Source organism: Daucus carota, chromosome 1 (assembly GCF_001625215.2).
Source record: "Daucus carota subsp. sativus chromosome 1, DH1 v3.0, whole genome shotgun sequence".
Classification (NCBI taxonomy): Eukaryota; Viridiplantae; Streptophyta; class Magnoliopsida; order Apiales; family Apiaceae; genus Daucus; species Daucus carota.
The window spans coordinates 15,412,992-15,427,919 of NC_030381.2; positions in this window are offsets into that span (position 1 = coordinate 15,412,992).

Sequence of the window (14,928 nt, forward strand, 5' to 3'; positions counted from 1 at the left end):
AGCTTCATTATTGACTAGATTGAAGTTGGAAACAAGTTGTAGTTTAATTCCAAACACGTTTGAAATTGAAAACAACTTGTAGCTTCATTTTCAGTTGTTTGGAATTGGAATTAACTTGTAGTTTCATTTTTGAGTCGTTTGAGGTTGAAAACAACTTGTAGCTTTATGATTGACTAGATTGAAGTTGGAAACAACTTGTAGCTTCATTCCAGACTCGTTTGAAGTTGAAATCAACTTTAGCTTCATTTTCGGTTGTTTGAAATTGGAATTAACTTGTAGTTTCATTTTTGACTCGTTTGAGGTTGAAAACAACTTGTAGCTTTATGATTGACTAGATTGAAGTTGGAAACAACTTGTAGCTTCATTGCAGACTCGTTTGAAGTTGAAAACAACTTATAGCTTCATTTTTGGTTGTTTTAAATTGGAATCAACTTGTAGTTTCATTTTTGACTCGTTTGAGCTCGAAAACAACTTGTAGCTTTATTATTGACTAGATTGAAGTTGGAAACAACTTGTAGCTTCATTCCAGACTCGTTTGAAGTTGAAAACAACTTATAGCTTCATTTTCGATTGTTTGGAATTGGAATTAACTTGTAGTTTCATTTTTGAGTCGTTTGAGGTTGAAAACAACTTGTAGCTTTATGATTGACTAGATTGAAGTTGGAAACAACTTGTAGCTTCATTCCAGACTCGTTTGAAGTTGAAAACAACTTATAGCTTCATTTTCGGTTGTTTGAAATTGGAATTAACTTGTAGTTTCATTTTTGACTCGTTTGAGGTTGAAAACAACTTGTAGCTTTATGATTGACTAGATTGAAGTTGGAAACAACTTGTAGCTTCATTCCAGACTCGTTTGAAGTTGAAAACAACTTATAGCTTCATTTTTGGTTGTTTGAAATTGGAATCAACTTGTTGTTTCAATCTTGACTCGTTTGAGCTGTAAAACAACTTGTAGCTTTATTATTGACTAGATTGAAGTTGGAAACAACTTGTAGCTTCATTCCAGACTCGTTTGAAGTTGAAAACAACTTGTAGTTTCATTTTTGGTTGTTTGAAATTGGAATCAACTTGTAGTTTCATTCTTGACTCGTTTGAGCTTGAAAACAACTTTTAGCTTCATTATCGACTAGATTGAAGTTGGAAACAACTTGTAGATTCATTCCAGACTCGTTTGAAGTTTAAAACAACTTGTAGCTTCATTTTTGGTTGTTTGAAATTGGAATCAAATTGTAGTATTATTTTTGATTCGTTTGAGCTTGTAAACCACTTGGAGCTTCATTATTGACTAGATTGAAGTTGGAAACAACTTGCAGCTTAATTCCAGCCTCATTGAAGTTGAAAACAACTTGTAGTTTCATTTTTGGTTGTTTGAAATTGGAATCAACTTGTAGTTTCATTCTTGACTCGTTTGAGCTTGAAATCAACTTGTAGCTTTATTATTGACTAGATTGAAGTTGGAAACAACTTGTAGCTTCATTCCAGACTCGTTTGAAGTTGAAAACAACTTGTAGTTTCATTTTTAGTTGTTTGAAATTGGAATCAACTTGTAGTTTCATTCTTGATACATTTGAGCTTGAAAACAACTTGTAGCTTTATTATTGACTAGATTGAAGTTGGAAAGAACTTGTAGCTTCATTCCAGACTCGTTTGAAACTGAAAATTACTTGTAGCTTCATTTTCGGTTGTTTGAAATTGGAATCAACTTGTAGTTTATTCTTGACTCGTTTGAGCTTGAAAACAACTTGTAGGTTTATTATTTGCTAGATTGAAGTTGGAAACAACTTGCAGCTTCATTCCAGACTCGTTTGAAGTGTAAAACAACTTATAGCTTCATTTTCGGTTGTTTGAAATTGGAATTAACTTGTAGTTTCAATCTTTACTCGTTTGAGCTTGAAAACAACTTGTAGCTTTATTATTGACTAGGTTGAAGTTGGAAACAACTTGTAGCTTCATTCCAGACTCGTTTGAAACTGAAAATTACTTGTAGCTTCATTTTCGGTTGTTTGAAATTGGAATCAACTTGTAGTTTATTCTTGACTCGTTTGAGCTTGAAAACAACTTGTAGGTTTATTATTTACTAGATTGAAGTTGGAAACAACTTGCAGCTTCATTCCAGACTCGTTTGAAGTGTAAAACAACTTCTAGCTTCATTTTCGGTTGTTTGAAATTGGAATTAACTTGTAGTTTCAATCTTTACTCGTTTGAGCTTGAAAACAACTTGTAGCTTTATTATTGACTAGGTTGAAGTTGGAAACAACTTGTAGCTTCATTCCAGACTCGTTTGAAACTGAAAATTACTTGTAGCTTCATTTTCGGTTGTTTTAAATTAGAATTAACTTGTAGTTTCATTTTTGACTCGTTTGAGCTCGAAAACAACTTGTAGCTTTATGATTGACTAGATTGAAGCTGGAAACAACTTGTAGCTTCATTCCAGACTCGTTTGAAGTTGAAAACAACTTGTAGCTTCATTTTCGGTTGTTTGAAATTGGAATCAACTTGTACTTTCATTCTTGACTCGTTTGAGCCCGAAAACAACTTGTAGCTTCATTATTGACTAGATTGAAGTTGGAAACAAGTTGTAGTTTAATTCCAAACACGTTTGAAATTGAAAACAACTTGTAGCTTCATTTTTGGTTGTTTGAAATTGGAATCAAATTGTAGTATTATTTTTGATTCGTTTGAGCTTGTAAACCACTTGGAGCTTCATTATTGACTAGATTGAAGTTGGAAACAACTTGCAGCTTAATTCCAGACTCATTTGAAATTGAAAACAACTTGTAGTTTCATTTTTGGTTGTTTGAAATTGGAATGAACTTGTAGTTTCATTCTTAACTCGTTTGAGCTTGAAATCAACTTTTAGCTTTATTATTGACTAGATTGAAGTTGGAAACAACTTGTAGCTTCATTCCAGACTCGTTTGAAACTAAAAATTACTTTTAGCTTCATTTTCGGTTGTTTGAAATTGGAATCAACTTGTAGTTTCATTCTTGACTCGTTTGTGCACGGAAACAATTTTTAGGTTCATTATCGACTAGATTGAAGTTGGAAACAACTTGTAGATTCATTCCAGACTCGTTTGAAGTTTAAAACAACTTGTAGCTTCATTTTTGGTTGTTTGAAATTGGAATCAAATTGTAGTATTATTTTTGATTCGTTTGAGCTTGTAAACCACTTGGAGCTTCATTATTGACTAGATTGAAGTTGGAAACAACTTGCAGCTTAATTCCAGACTCATTTGAAGTTGAAAACAACTTGTAGTTTCATTTTTGGTTGTTTGAAATTGGAATCAACTTGTAGTTTCATTCTTCACTCGTTTGAGCTTGAAATCAACTTGTAGCTTTATTATTGACTAGATTGAAGTTGGAAACAACTTGTAGCTTCATTCCAGACTCGTTTGAAGTTGAAAACAACTTGTAGTTTCATTTTTAGTTGTTTGAAATTGGAATCAACTTGTAGTTTCATTCTTGATACATTTGAGCTTGAAAACAACTTGTAGCTTTATTATTGACTAGATTGAAGTTGGAAAGAACTTGTAGCTTCATTCCAGACTCGTTTGAAACTGAAAATTACTTGTAGCTTCATTTTCGGTTGTTTGAAATTGGAATCAACTTGTAGTTTATTCTTGACTCGTTTGAGCTTGAAAACAACTTGTAGGTTTATTATTTACTAGATTGAAGTTGGAAACAACTTGCAGCTTCATTCCAGACTCGTTTGAAGTGTAAAACAACTTATAGCTTCATTTTCGGTTGTTTGAAATTGGAATTAACTTGTAGTTTCAATCTTTACTCGTTTGAGCTTGAAAACAACTTGTAGCTTTATTATTGACTAGGTTGAAGTTGGAAACAACTTGTAGCTTCATTCCAGACTCGTTTGAAACTGAAAATTACTTGTAGCTTCATTTTCGGTTGTTTGAAATTGGAATCAACTTGTAGTTTATTCTTGACTCGTTTGAGCTTGAAAACAACTTGTAGGTTTATTATTTACTAGATTGAAGTTGGAAACAACTTGCAGCTTCATTCCAGACTCGTTTGAAGTGTAAAACAACTTCTAGCTTCATTTTCGGTTGTTTGAAATTGGAATTAACTTGTAGTTTCAATCTTTACTCGTTTGAGCTTGAAAACAACTTGTAGCTTTATTATTGACTAGGTTGAAGTTGGAAACAACTTGTAGCTTCATTCCAGACTCGTTTGAAACTGAAAATTACTTGTAGCTTCATTTTCGGTTGTTTTAAATTAGAATTAACTTGTAGTTTCATTTTTGACTCGTTTGAGCTCGAAAACAACTTGTAGCTTTATGATTGACTAGATTGAAGCTGGAAACAACTTGTAGCTTCATTCCAGACTCGTTTGAAGTTGAAAACAACTTGTAGCTTCATTTTCGGTTGTTTGAAATTGGAATCAACTTGTACTTTCATTCTTGACTCGTTTGAGCCCGAAAACAACTTGTAGCTTCATTATTGACTAGATTGAAGTTGGAAACAAGTTGTAGTTTAATTCCAAACACGTTTGAAATTGAAAACAACTTGTAGCTTCATTTTTGGTTGTTTGAAATTGGAATCAAATTGTAGTATTATTTTTGATTCGTTTGAGCTTGTAAACCACTTGGAGCTTCATTATTGACTAGATTGAAGTTGGAAACAACTTGCAGCTTAATTCCAGACTCATTTGAAATTGAAAACAACTTGTAGTTTCATTTTTGGTTGTTTGAAATTGGAATGAACTTGTAGTTTCATTCTTAACTCGTTTGAGCTTGAAATCAACTTTTAGCTTTATTATTGACTAGATTGAAGTTGGAAACAACTTGTAGCTTCATTCCAGACTCGTTTGAAACTAAAAATTACTTTTAGCTTCATTTTCGGTTGTTTGAAATTGGAATCAACTTGTAGTTTCATTCTTGACTCGTTTGTGCACGGAAACAATTTTTAGGTTCATTATCGACTAGATTGAAGTTGGAAACAACTTGTAGATTCATTCCAGACTCGTTTGAAGTTTAAAACAACTTGTAGCTTCATTTTTGGTTGTTTGAAATTGGAATCAAATTGTAGTATTATTTTTGATTCGTTTGAGCTTGTAAACCACTTGGAGCTTCATTATTGACTAGATTGAAGTTGGAAACAACTTGCAGCTTAATTCCAGACTCATTTGAAGTTGAAAACAACTTGTAGTTTCATTTTTGGTTGTTTGAAATTGCAATCAACTTGTAGTTTCATTCTTCACTCGTTTGAGCTTGAAATCAACTTGTAGCTTTATTATTGACTAGATTGAAGTTGGAAACAACTTGTAGCTTCATTACAGACTCGTTTGAAGTTGAAAACAACTTGTAGTTTCATTTTTAGTTGTTTGAAATTGGAATCAACTTGTAGTTTCATTCTTGACTCGTTTGAGCTTGAAAACAACTTGTAGCTTTATTATTGACTAGATTGAAGTTGGAAACAACTTGTAGCTTCATTCCAGACTCGTTTGAAACTGAAAATTACTTGTAGCTTCATTTTCGGTTGTTTGAAATTGGAATCAACTTGTAGTTTCATTCTTGGCTCGTTTGAGCTTGAAAACAACTTGTAGCTTTATTATTGACTAGATTGAAGTTGGAAACAACTTGTAGCTTCATTCCAGACTCGTTTGAAACTGAAAATTACTTGTAGCTTCATTTTCGGTTGTTTTAAATTGGAATTAACTTGTAGTTTCATTTTTGAGTCGTTTGAGGTTGAAAACAACTTGTAGCTTTATGATTGACTAGATTGAAGTTGGAAACAACTTGTAGCTTCATTCCAGACTCGTTTGAAGTTGAAAACAACTTATAGCTTCATTTTCGGTTGTTTGAAATTGGAATTAACTTGTAGTTTCATTTTTGAGTTATTTGAGGTTGAAAACAACTTGTAGCTTTATGATTGACTAGATTGAAGTTGGAAACAACTTGTAGCTTCATTCCAGACTCGTTTGAAGTTGAAAACAACTTATAGCTTCATTTTCGGTCGTTTGAAATTGGAATTAACTTGTAGTTTCAATCTTGACTCGTTTGAGCTTGAAAACAACTTGTAGCTTTATTATTGACTAGATTGAAGTTGGAAACAACTTGTAGCTTCATTCCAGACTCGTTTGAAACTGAAAATTACTTGTAGCTTCATTTTCGGTTGTTTTAAATTAGAATTAACTTGTAGTTTCATTTTTGACTCGTTTGAGCTCGAAAACAACTTGTAGCTTTATGATTGACTAGATTGAAGTTGGAAACAACTTGTAGCCTCATTACAGACTCGTTTGAAGTTGAAAACAACTCGTAGCTTCATTTTCGGTTGTTTGAAATTGGAATCAACTTGTAGTTTCATTCTTGACTCGTTTGAGCCCGAAAACAACTTGTAGCTTCATTATTGACTAGATTGAAGTTGGAAACAAGTTGTAGTTTAATTCCAAACACGTTTGAAATTGAAAACAACTTGTAGCTTCGTTTTTGGTTGTTTGAAATTGGAATCAAATTGTAGTATTATTTTTGATTCGTTTGAGCTTGTAAACCACTTGGAGCTTCATTATTGACTAGATTGAAGTTGGAAACAACTTGCAGCTTAATTCCAGACTCATTTGAAATTGAAAACAACTTGTAGTTTCATTTTTGGTTGTTTGAAATTGGAATCAACTTGTAGTTTCATTCTTGACTCGTTTGGGCACGGAAACAATTTTTAGCTTCATTAGTGACTAGATTGAAGTTGGAAACAACTTGTAGCTTCATTTTTGGTTGTTTGAAATTCGAATCAACGTGTACTTTCATTCTTGACTCGTTTGAGCCCGAAAACAACTTGTAGCTTCATTATTGACTAGATTGAAGTTGGAAACAAGTTGTAGTTTAATTCCAAACACGTTTGAAATTGAAAACAACTTGTAGCTTCATTTTTGGTTGTTTGAAATTGGAATCAAATTGTAGTATTATTTTTGATTCGTTTGAGCTTGTAAACCACTTGGAGCTTCATTATTGACTAGATTGAAGTTGGAAACAACTTGCAGCTTAATTCCAGACTCATTTGAAGTTGAAAACAACTTGTAGTTTCATTTTTGGTTGTTTGAAATTGGAATCAACTAGTAGTTTCATTCTTGACTCGTTTGTGCACGGAAACAATTTTTAGCTTCATTATCGACTAGATTGAAGTTGGAAACAACTTGTAGATTCAATCCAGACTCGTTTGAAGTTGAAAATAACTTGTAGCTTCATTTTCGGTTGTTTGAAATTGGAATCAACTTGTAGTTTCATTCTGGACTCGTTTGAGCTTGAAAACAACTTGTAGCTTTATTATTGACTAGATTGAAGTTGGAAACAACTTGTAGCTTCATTCCATACTCGTTTGAAACTGAAAATTACTTGTAGCTTCATTTTCGGTTGTTTGAAATTGGAATCAACTTGTAGTTTCATTCTTGACTCGTTTGTGCACGGAAACAATTTTTAGCTTCATTATCGACTAGATTGAAGTTGGAAACAACTTGTAGATTCATTCCAGACTCGTTTGAAGTTTAAAACAACTTGTAGCTTCATTTTTGGTTGTTTGAAATTGGAATCAAATTGTAGTATTATTTTTGATTCGTTTGAGCTTGTAAACCACTTGGATCTTCATTATTGACTAGATTGAAGTTGGAAACAACTTGCAGCTTAATTCCAGCCTCATTGAAGTTGAAAACAATTTGTAGTTTCATTTTTGGTTGTTTGAAATTGGAATCAACTTGTAGTTTCATTCTTGACTCGTTTGAGCTTGAAATCAACTTGTAGCTTTATTATTGACTAGATTGAAGTTGGAAACAACTTGTAGCTTCATTCCAGACTCGTTTGAAGTTGAAAACAACTTGTAGTTTCATTTTTAGTTGTTTGAAATTGGAATCAACTTGTAGTTTCATTCTTGACACATTTGAGGTTGAAAACAACTTGTAGCTTTATTATTGACTAGATTGAAGTTGGAAACAACTTGTAGCTTCATTCCAGACTCGTTTGAAACTGAAAATTACTTGTAGCTTCATTTTCGGTTGTTTGAAATTGGAATCAACTTGTAGTTTATTCTTGACTCGTTTGAGCTTGAAAACAACTTGTAGCTTTATTATTGACTAGATTGAAGTTGGAAACAACTTGTAGCTTCATTCCAGACTCGTTTGAAGTTGAAAACAACTTATAGCTTCATTTTCGGTCGTTTGAAATTGGAATTAACTTGTAGTTTCAATCTTGACTCGTTTGAGCTTGAAAACAACTTGTAGCTTTATTATTGACTAGATTGAAGTTGGAAACAACTTGTAGCTTCATTCCAGACTCGTTTGAAACTGAAAATTACTTGTAGCTTCATTTTCGGTTGTTTTAAATTAGAATTAACTTGTAGTTTCATTTTTACCTCGTTTGAGCTCGAAAACAACTTGTAGCTTTATGATTGACTAGATTGAAGTTGGAAACAACTTGTAGCCTCATTACAGACTCGTTTGAAGTTGAAAACAACTCGTAGCTTCATTTTCGGTTGTTTGAAATTGGAATAAACTTGTAGTTTCATTCTTGACTCGTTTGAGCCCGAAAACAACTTGTAGCTTCATTATTGACTAGATTGAAGTTGGAAACAAGTTGTAGTTTAATTCCAAACACGTTTGAAATTGAAAACAACTTGTAGCTTCGTTTTTGGTTGTTTGAAATTGGAATCAAATTGTAGTATTATTTTTGATTCGTTTGAGCTTGTAAACCACTTGGAGCTTCATTATTGACTAGATTGAAGTTGGAAACAACTTGCAGCTTAATTCCAGACTCATTTGAAATTGAAAACAACTTGTAGTTTCATTTTTGGTTGTTTGAAATTGGAATCAACTTGTAGTTTCATTCTTGACTCGTTTGGGCACGGAAACAATTTTTAGCTTCATTAGTGACTAGATTGAAGTTGGAAACAACTTGTAGCTTCATTTTTGGTTGTTTGAAATTCGAATCAACGTGTACTTTCATTCTTGACTCGTTTGAGCCCGAAAACAACTTGTAGCTTCATTATTGACTAGATTGAAGTTGGAAACAAGTTGTAGTTTAATTCCAAACACGTTTGAAATTGAAAACAACTTGTAGCTTCATTTTTGGTTGTTTGAAATTGGAATCAAATTGTAGTATTATTTTTGATTCGTTTGAGCTTGTAAACCACTTGGAGCTTCATTATTGACTAGATTGAAGTTGGAAACAACTTGCAGCTTAATTCCAGACTCATTTGAAGTTGAAAACAACTTGTAGTTTCATTTTTGGTTGTTTGAAATTGGAATCAACTAGTAGTTTCATTCTTGACTCGTTTGTGCACGGAAACAATTTTTAGCTTCATTATCGACTAGATTGAAGTTGGAAACAACTTGTAGATTCAATCCAGACTCGTTTGAAGTTGAAAATAACTTGTAGCTTCATTTTCGGTTGTTTGAAATTGGAATCAACTTGTAGTTTCATTCTGGACTCGTTTGAGCTTGAAAACAACTTGTAGCTTTATTATTGACTAGATTGAAGTTGGAAACAACTTGTAGCTTCATTCCATACTCGTTTGAAACTGAAAATTACTTGTAGCTTCATTTTCGGTTGTTTGAAATTGGAATCAACTTGTAGTTTCATTCTTGACTCGTTTGTGCACGGAAACAATTTTTAGCTTCATTATCGACTAGATTGAAGTTGGAAACAACTTGTAGATTCATTCCAGACTCGTTTGAAGTTTAAAACAACTTGTAGCTTCATTTTTGGTTGTTTGAAATTGGAATCAAATTGTAGTATTATTTTTGATTCGTTTGAGCTTGTAAACCACTTGGATCTTCATTATTGACTAGATTGAAGTTGGAAACAACTTGCAGCTTAATTCCAGCCTCATTGAAGTTGAAAACAATTTGTAGTTTCATTTTTGGTTGTTTGAAATTGGAATCAACTTGTAGTTTCATTCTTGACTCGTTTGAGCTTGAAATCAACTTGTAGCTTTATTATTGACTAGATTGAAGTTGGAAACAACTTGTAGCTTCATTCCAGACTCGTTTGAAGTTGAAAACAACTTGTAGTTTCATTTTTAGTTGTTTGAAATTGGAATCAACTTGTAGTTTCATTCTTGACACATTTGAGGTTGAAAACAACTTGTAGCTTTATTATTGACTAGATTGAAGTTGGAAACAACTTGTAGCTTCATTCCAGACTCGTTTGAAACTGAAAATTACTTGTAGCTTCATTTTCGGTTGTTTGAAATTGGAATCAACTTGTAGTTTATTCTTGACTCGTTTGAGCTTGAAAACAACTTGTAGGTTTATTATTGACTAGATTGAAGTTGGAAACAACTTGCAGCTTCATTCCAGACTCGTTTGAAGTGTAAAACAACTTATAGCTTCATTTTCGGTTGTTTGAAATTGGAATTAACTTGTAGTTTCAATCTTTACTCGTTTGAGCTTGAAAACAACTTGTAGCTTTATTATTGACTAGATTGAAGTTGGAAACAACTTGTAGCTTCATTCCAGACTCGTTTGAAACTGAAAATTACTTGTAGCTTCATTTTCGATTGTTTTAAATTAGAATTAACTTGTAGTTTCATTTTTGACTCGTTTGAGCTCGAAAACAACTTGTAGCTTTATGATTGACTAGATTGAAGTTGGAAACAACTTGTAGCTTCATTCCAGACTCGTTTGAAGTTGAAAACAACTTGTAGCTTCATTTTCGGTTGTTTGAAATTGGAATCAACTTGTACTTTCATTCTTGACTCGTTTGAGCCCGAAAACAACTTGTAGCTTCATTATTGACTAGATTGAAGTTGGAAACAAGTTGTAGTTTAATTCCAAACACGTTTGAAATTGAAAACAACTTGTAGCTTCATTTTTGGTTGTTTGAAATTGGAATCAAATTGTAGTATTATTTTTGATTCGTTTGAGCTTGTAAACCACTTGGAGCTTCATTATTGACTAGATTGAAGTTGGAAACAACTTGCAGCTTAATTCCAGACTCATTTGAAATTGAAAACAACTTGTAGTTTCATTTTTGGTTGTTTGAAATTGGAATGAACTTGTAGTTTCATTCTTAACTCGTTTGAGCTTGAAATCAACTTTTAGCTTTATTATTGACTAGATTGAAGTTGGAAACAACTTGTAGCTTCATTCCAGACTCGTTTGAAACTAAAAATTACTTTTAGCTTCATTTTCGGTTGTTTGAAATTGGAATCAACTTGTAGTTTCATTCTTGACTCGTTTGTGCACGGAAACAATTTTTAGGTTCATTATCGACTAGATTGAAGTTGGAAACAACTTGTAGATTCATTCCAGACTCGTTTGAAGTTTAAAGCAACTTGTAGCTTCATTTTTGGTTGTTTGAAATTGGAATCAAATTGTAGTATTATTTTTTATTCGTTTGAGCTTGTAAACCACTTGGAGCTTCATTATTGACTAGATTGAAGTTGGAAACAACTTGCAGCTTAATTCCAGACTCATTTGAAGTTGAAAACAACTTGTAGTTTCATTTTTGGTTGTTTGAAATTGGAATCAACTTGTAGTTTCATTCTTCACTCGTTTGAGCTTGAAATCAACTTGTAGCTTTATTATTGACTAGATTGAAGTTGGAAACAACTTGTAGCTTCATTCCAGACTCGTTTGAAGTTGAAAACAACTTGTAGTTTCATTTTTAGTTGTTTGAAATTGGAATCAACTTGTAGTTTCATTCTTGACTCGTTTGAGCTTGAAAACAACTTGTAGCTTTATTATTGACTAGATTGAAGTTGGAAACAACTTGTAGCTTCATTCCAGACTCGTTTGAAACGGAAAATTACTTGTAGCTTCATTTTCGGTTGTTTGAAATTGGAATCAACTTGTAGTTTCATTCTTGGCTCGTTTGAGCTTGAAAACAACTTGTAGCTTTATTATTGACTAGATTGAAGTTGGAAACAACTTGTAGCTTCATTCCAGACTCGTTTGAAACTGAAAATTACTTGTAGCTTCATTTTCGGTTGTTTTAAATTGGAATTAACTTGTAGTTTCATTTTTGAGTCGTTTGAGGTTGAAAACAACTTGTAGCTTTATGATTGACTAGATTGAAGTTGGAAACAACTTGTAGCTTCATTCCAGACTCGTTTGAAGTTGAAAACAACTTATAGCTTCATTTTCGGTTGTTTGAAATTGGAATTAACTTGTAGTTTCATTTTTGAGTTATTTGAGGTTGAAAACAACTTGTAGCTTTATGATTGACTAGATTGAAGTTGGAAACAACTTGTAGCTTCATTCCAGACTCGTTTGAAGTTGAAAACAACTTATAGCTTCATTTTCGGTCGTTTGAAATTGGAATTAACTTGTAGTTTCAATCTTGACTCGTTTGAGCTTGAAAACAACTTGTAGCTTTATTATTGACTAGATTGAAGTTGGAAACAACTTGTAGCTTCATTCCAGACTCGTTTGAAACTGAAAATTACTTGTAGCTTCATTTTCGGTTGTTTTAAATTAGAATTAACTTGTAGTTTCATTTTTGACTCGTTTGAGCTCGAAAACAACTTGTAGCTTTATGATTGACTAGATTGAAGTTGGAAACAACTTGTAGCCTCATTACAGACTCGTTTGAAGTTGAAAACAACTTGTAGCTTCATTTTCGGTTGTTTGAAATTGGAATCAACTTGTAGTTTCATTCTTGACTCGTTTGAGCCCGAAAACAACTTGTAGCTTCATTATTGACTAGATTGAAGTTGGAAACAAGTTGTAGTTTAATTCCAAACACGTTTGAAATTGAAAACAACTTGTAGCTTCGTTTTTGGTTGTTTGAAATTGGAATCAAATTGTAGTATTATTTTTGATTCGTTTGAGCTTGTAAACCACTTGGAGCTTCATTATTGACTAGATTGAAGTTGGAAACAACTTGCAGCTTAATTCCAGACTCATTTGAAATTGAAAACAACTTGTAGTTTCATTTTTGGTTGTTTGAAATTGGAATCAACTTGTAGTTTCATTCTTGACTCGTTTGGGCACGGAAACAATTTTTAGCTTCATTAGTGACTAGATTGAAGTTGGAAACAACTTGTAGCTTCATTTTTGGTTGTTTGAAATTCGAATCAACGTGTACTTTCATTCTTGACTCGTTTGAGCCCGAAAACAACTTGTTGCTTCATTATTGACTAGATTGAAGTTGGAAACAAGTTGTAGTTTAATTCCAAACACGTTTGAAATTGAAAACAACTTGTAGCTTCATTTTTGGTTGTTTGAAATTGGAATCAAATTGTAGTATTATTTTTGATTCGTTTGAGCTTGTAAACCACTTGGAGCTTCATTATTGACTAGTTTGAAGTTGGAAACAACTTGCAGCTTAATTCCAGACTCATTTGAAGTTGAAAACAACTTGTAGTTTCATTTTTGGTTGTTTGAAATTGGAATCAACTAGTAGTTTCATTCTTGACTCGTTTGTGCACGGAAACAATTTTTAGCTTCATTATCGACTAGATTGAAGTTGGAAACAACTTGTAGATTCAATCCAGACTCGTTTGAAGTTGAAAATAACTTGTAGCTTCATTTTCGGTTGTTTGAAATTGGAATCAACTTGTAGTTTCATTCTTGACTCGTTTGAGCTTGAAAACAACTTGTAGCTTTATTATTGACTAGATTGAAGTTGGAAACAACTTGTAGCTTCATTCCATACTCGTTTGAAACTGAAAATTACTTGTAGCTTCATTTTCGGTTGTTTGAAATTGGAATCAACTTGTAGTTTCATTCTTGACTCGTTTGTGCACGGAAACAATTTTTAGCTTCATTATCGACTAGATTGAAGTTGGAAACAACTTGTAGATTCATTCCAGACTCGTTTGAAGTTTAAAACAACTTGTAGCTTCATTTTTGGTTGTTTGAAATTGGAATCAAATTGTAGTATTATTTTTGATTCGTTTGAGCTTGTAAACCACTTGGAGCTTCATTATTGACTAGATTGAAGTTGGAAACAACTTGCAGCTTAATTCCAGCCTCATTGAAGTTGAAAACAACTTGTAGTTTCATTTTTGGTTGTTTGAAATTGGAATCAACTTGTAGTTTCATTCTTGACTCGTTTGAGCTTGAAATCAACTTGTAGCTTTATTATTGACTAGATTGAAGTTGGAAACAACTTGTAGCTTCATTCCAGACTCGTTTGAAGTTGAAAACAACTTGTAGTTTCATTTTTAGTTGTTTGAAATTGGAATCAACTTGTAGTTTCATTCTTGACACATTTGAGGTTGAAAACAACTTGTAGCTTTATTATTGACTAGATTGAAGTTGGAAACAACTTGTAGCTTCATTCCAGACTCGTTTGAAACTGAAAATTACTTGTAGCTTCATTTTCGGTTGTTTGAAATTGGAATCAACTTGTAGTTTATTCTTGACTCGTTTGAGCTTGAAAACAACTTGTAGGTTTATTATTGACTAGATTGAAGTTGGAAACAACTTGCAGCTTCATTCCAGACTCGTTTGAAGTGTAAAACAACTTATAGCTTCATTTTCGGTTGTTTGAAATTGGAATTAACTTGTAGTTTCAATCTTTACTCGTTTGAGCTTGAAAACAACTTGTAGCTTTATTATTGACTAGATTGAAGTTGGAAACAACTTGTAGCTTCATTCCAGACTCGTTTGAAACTGAAAATTACTTGTAGCTTCATTTTCGATTGTTTTAAATTAGAATTAACTTGTAGTTTCATTTTTGACTCGTTTGAGCTCGAAAACAACTTGTAGCTTTATGATTGACTAGATTGAAGTTGGAAACAACTTGTAGCTTCATTCCAGACTCGTTTGAAGTTGAAAACAACTTGTAGCTTCATTTTCGGTTGTTTGAAATTGGAATCAACTTGTACTTTCATTCTTGACTCGTTTGAGCCCGAAAACAACTTGTAGCTTCATTATTGACTAGATTGAAGTTGGAAACAAGTTGTAGTTTAATTCCAAACACGTTTGAAATTGAAAACAACTTGTAGCTTCATTTTTGGTTGTTTGAAATTGGAATCAA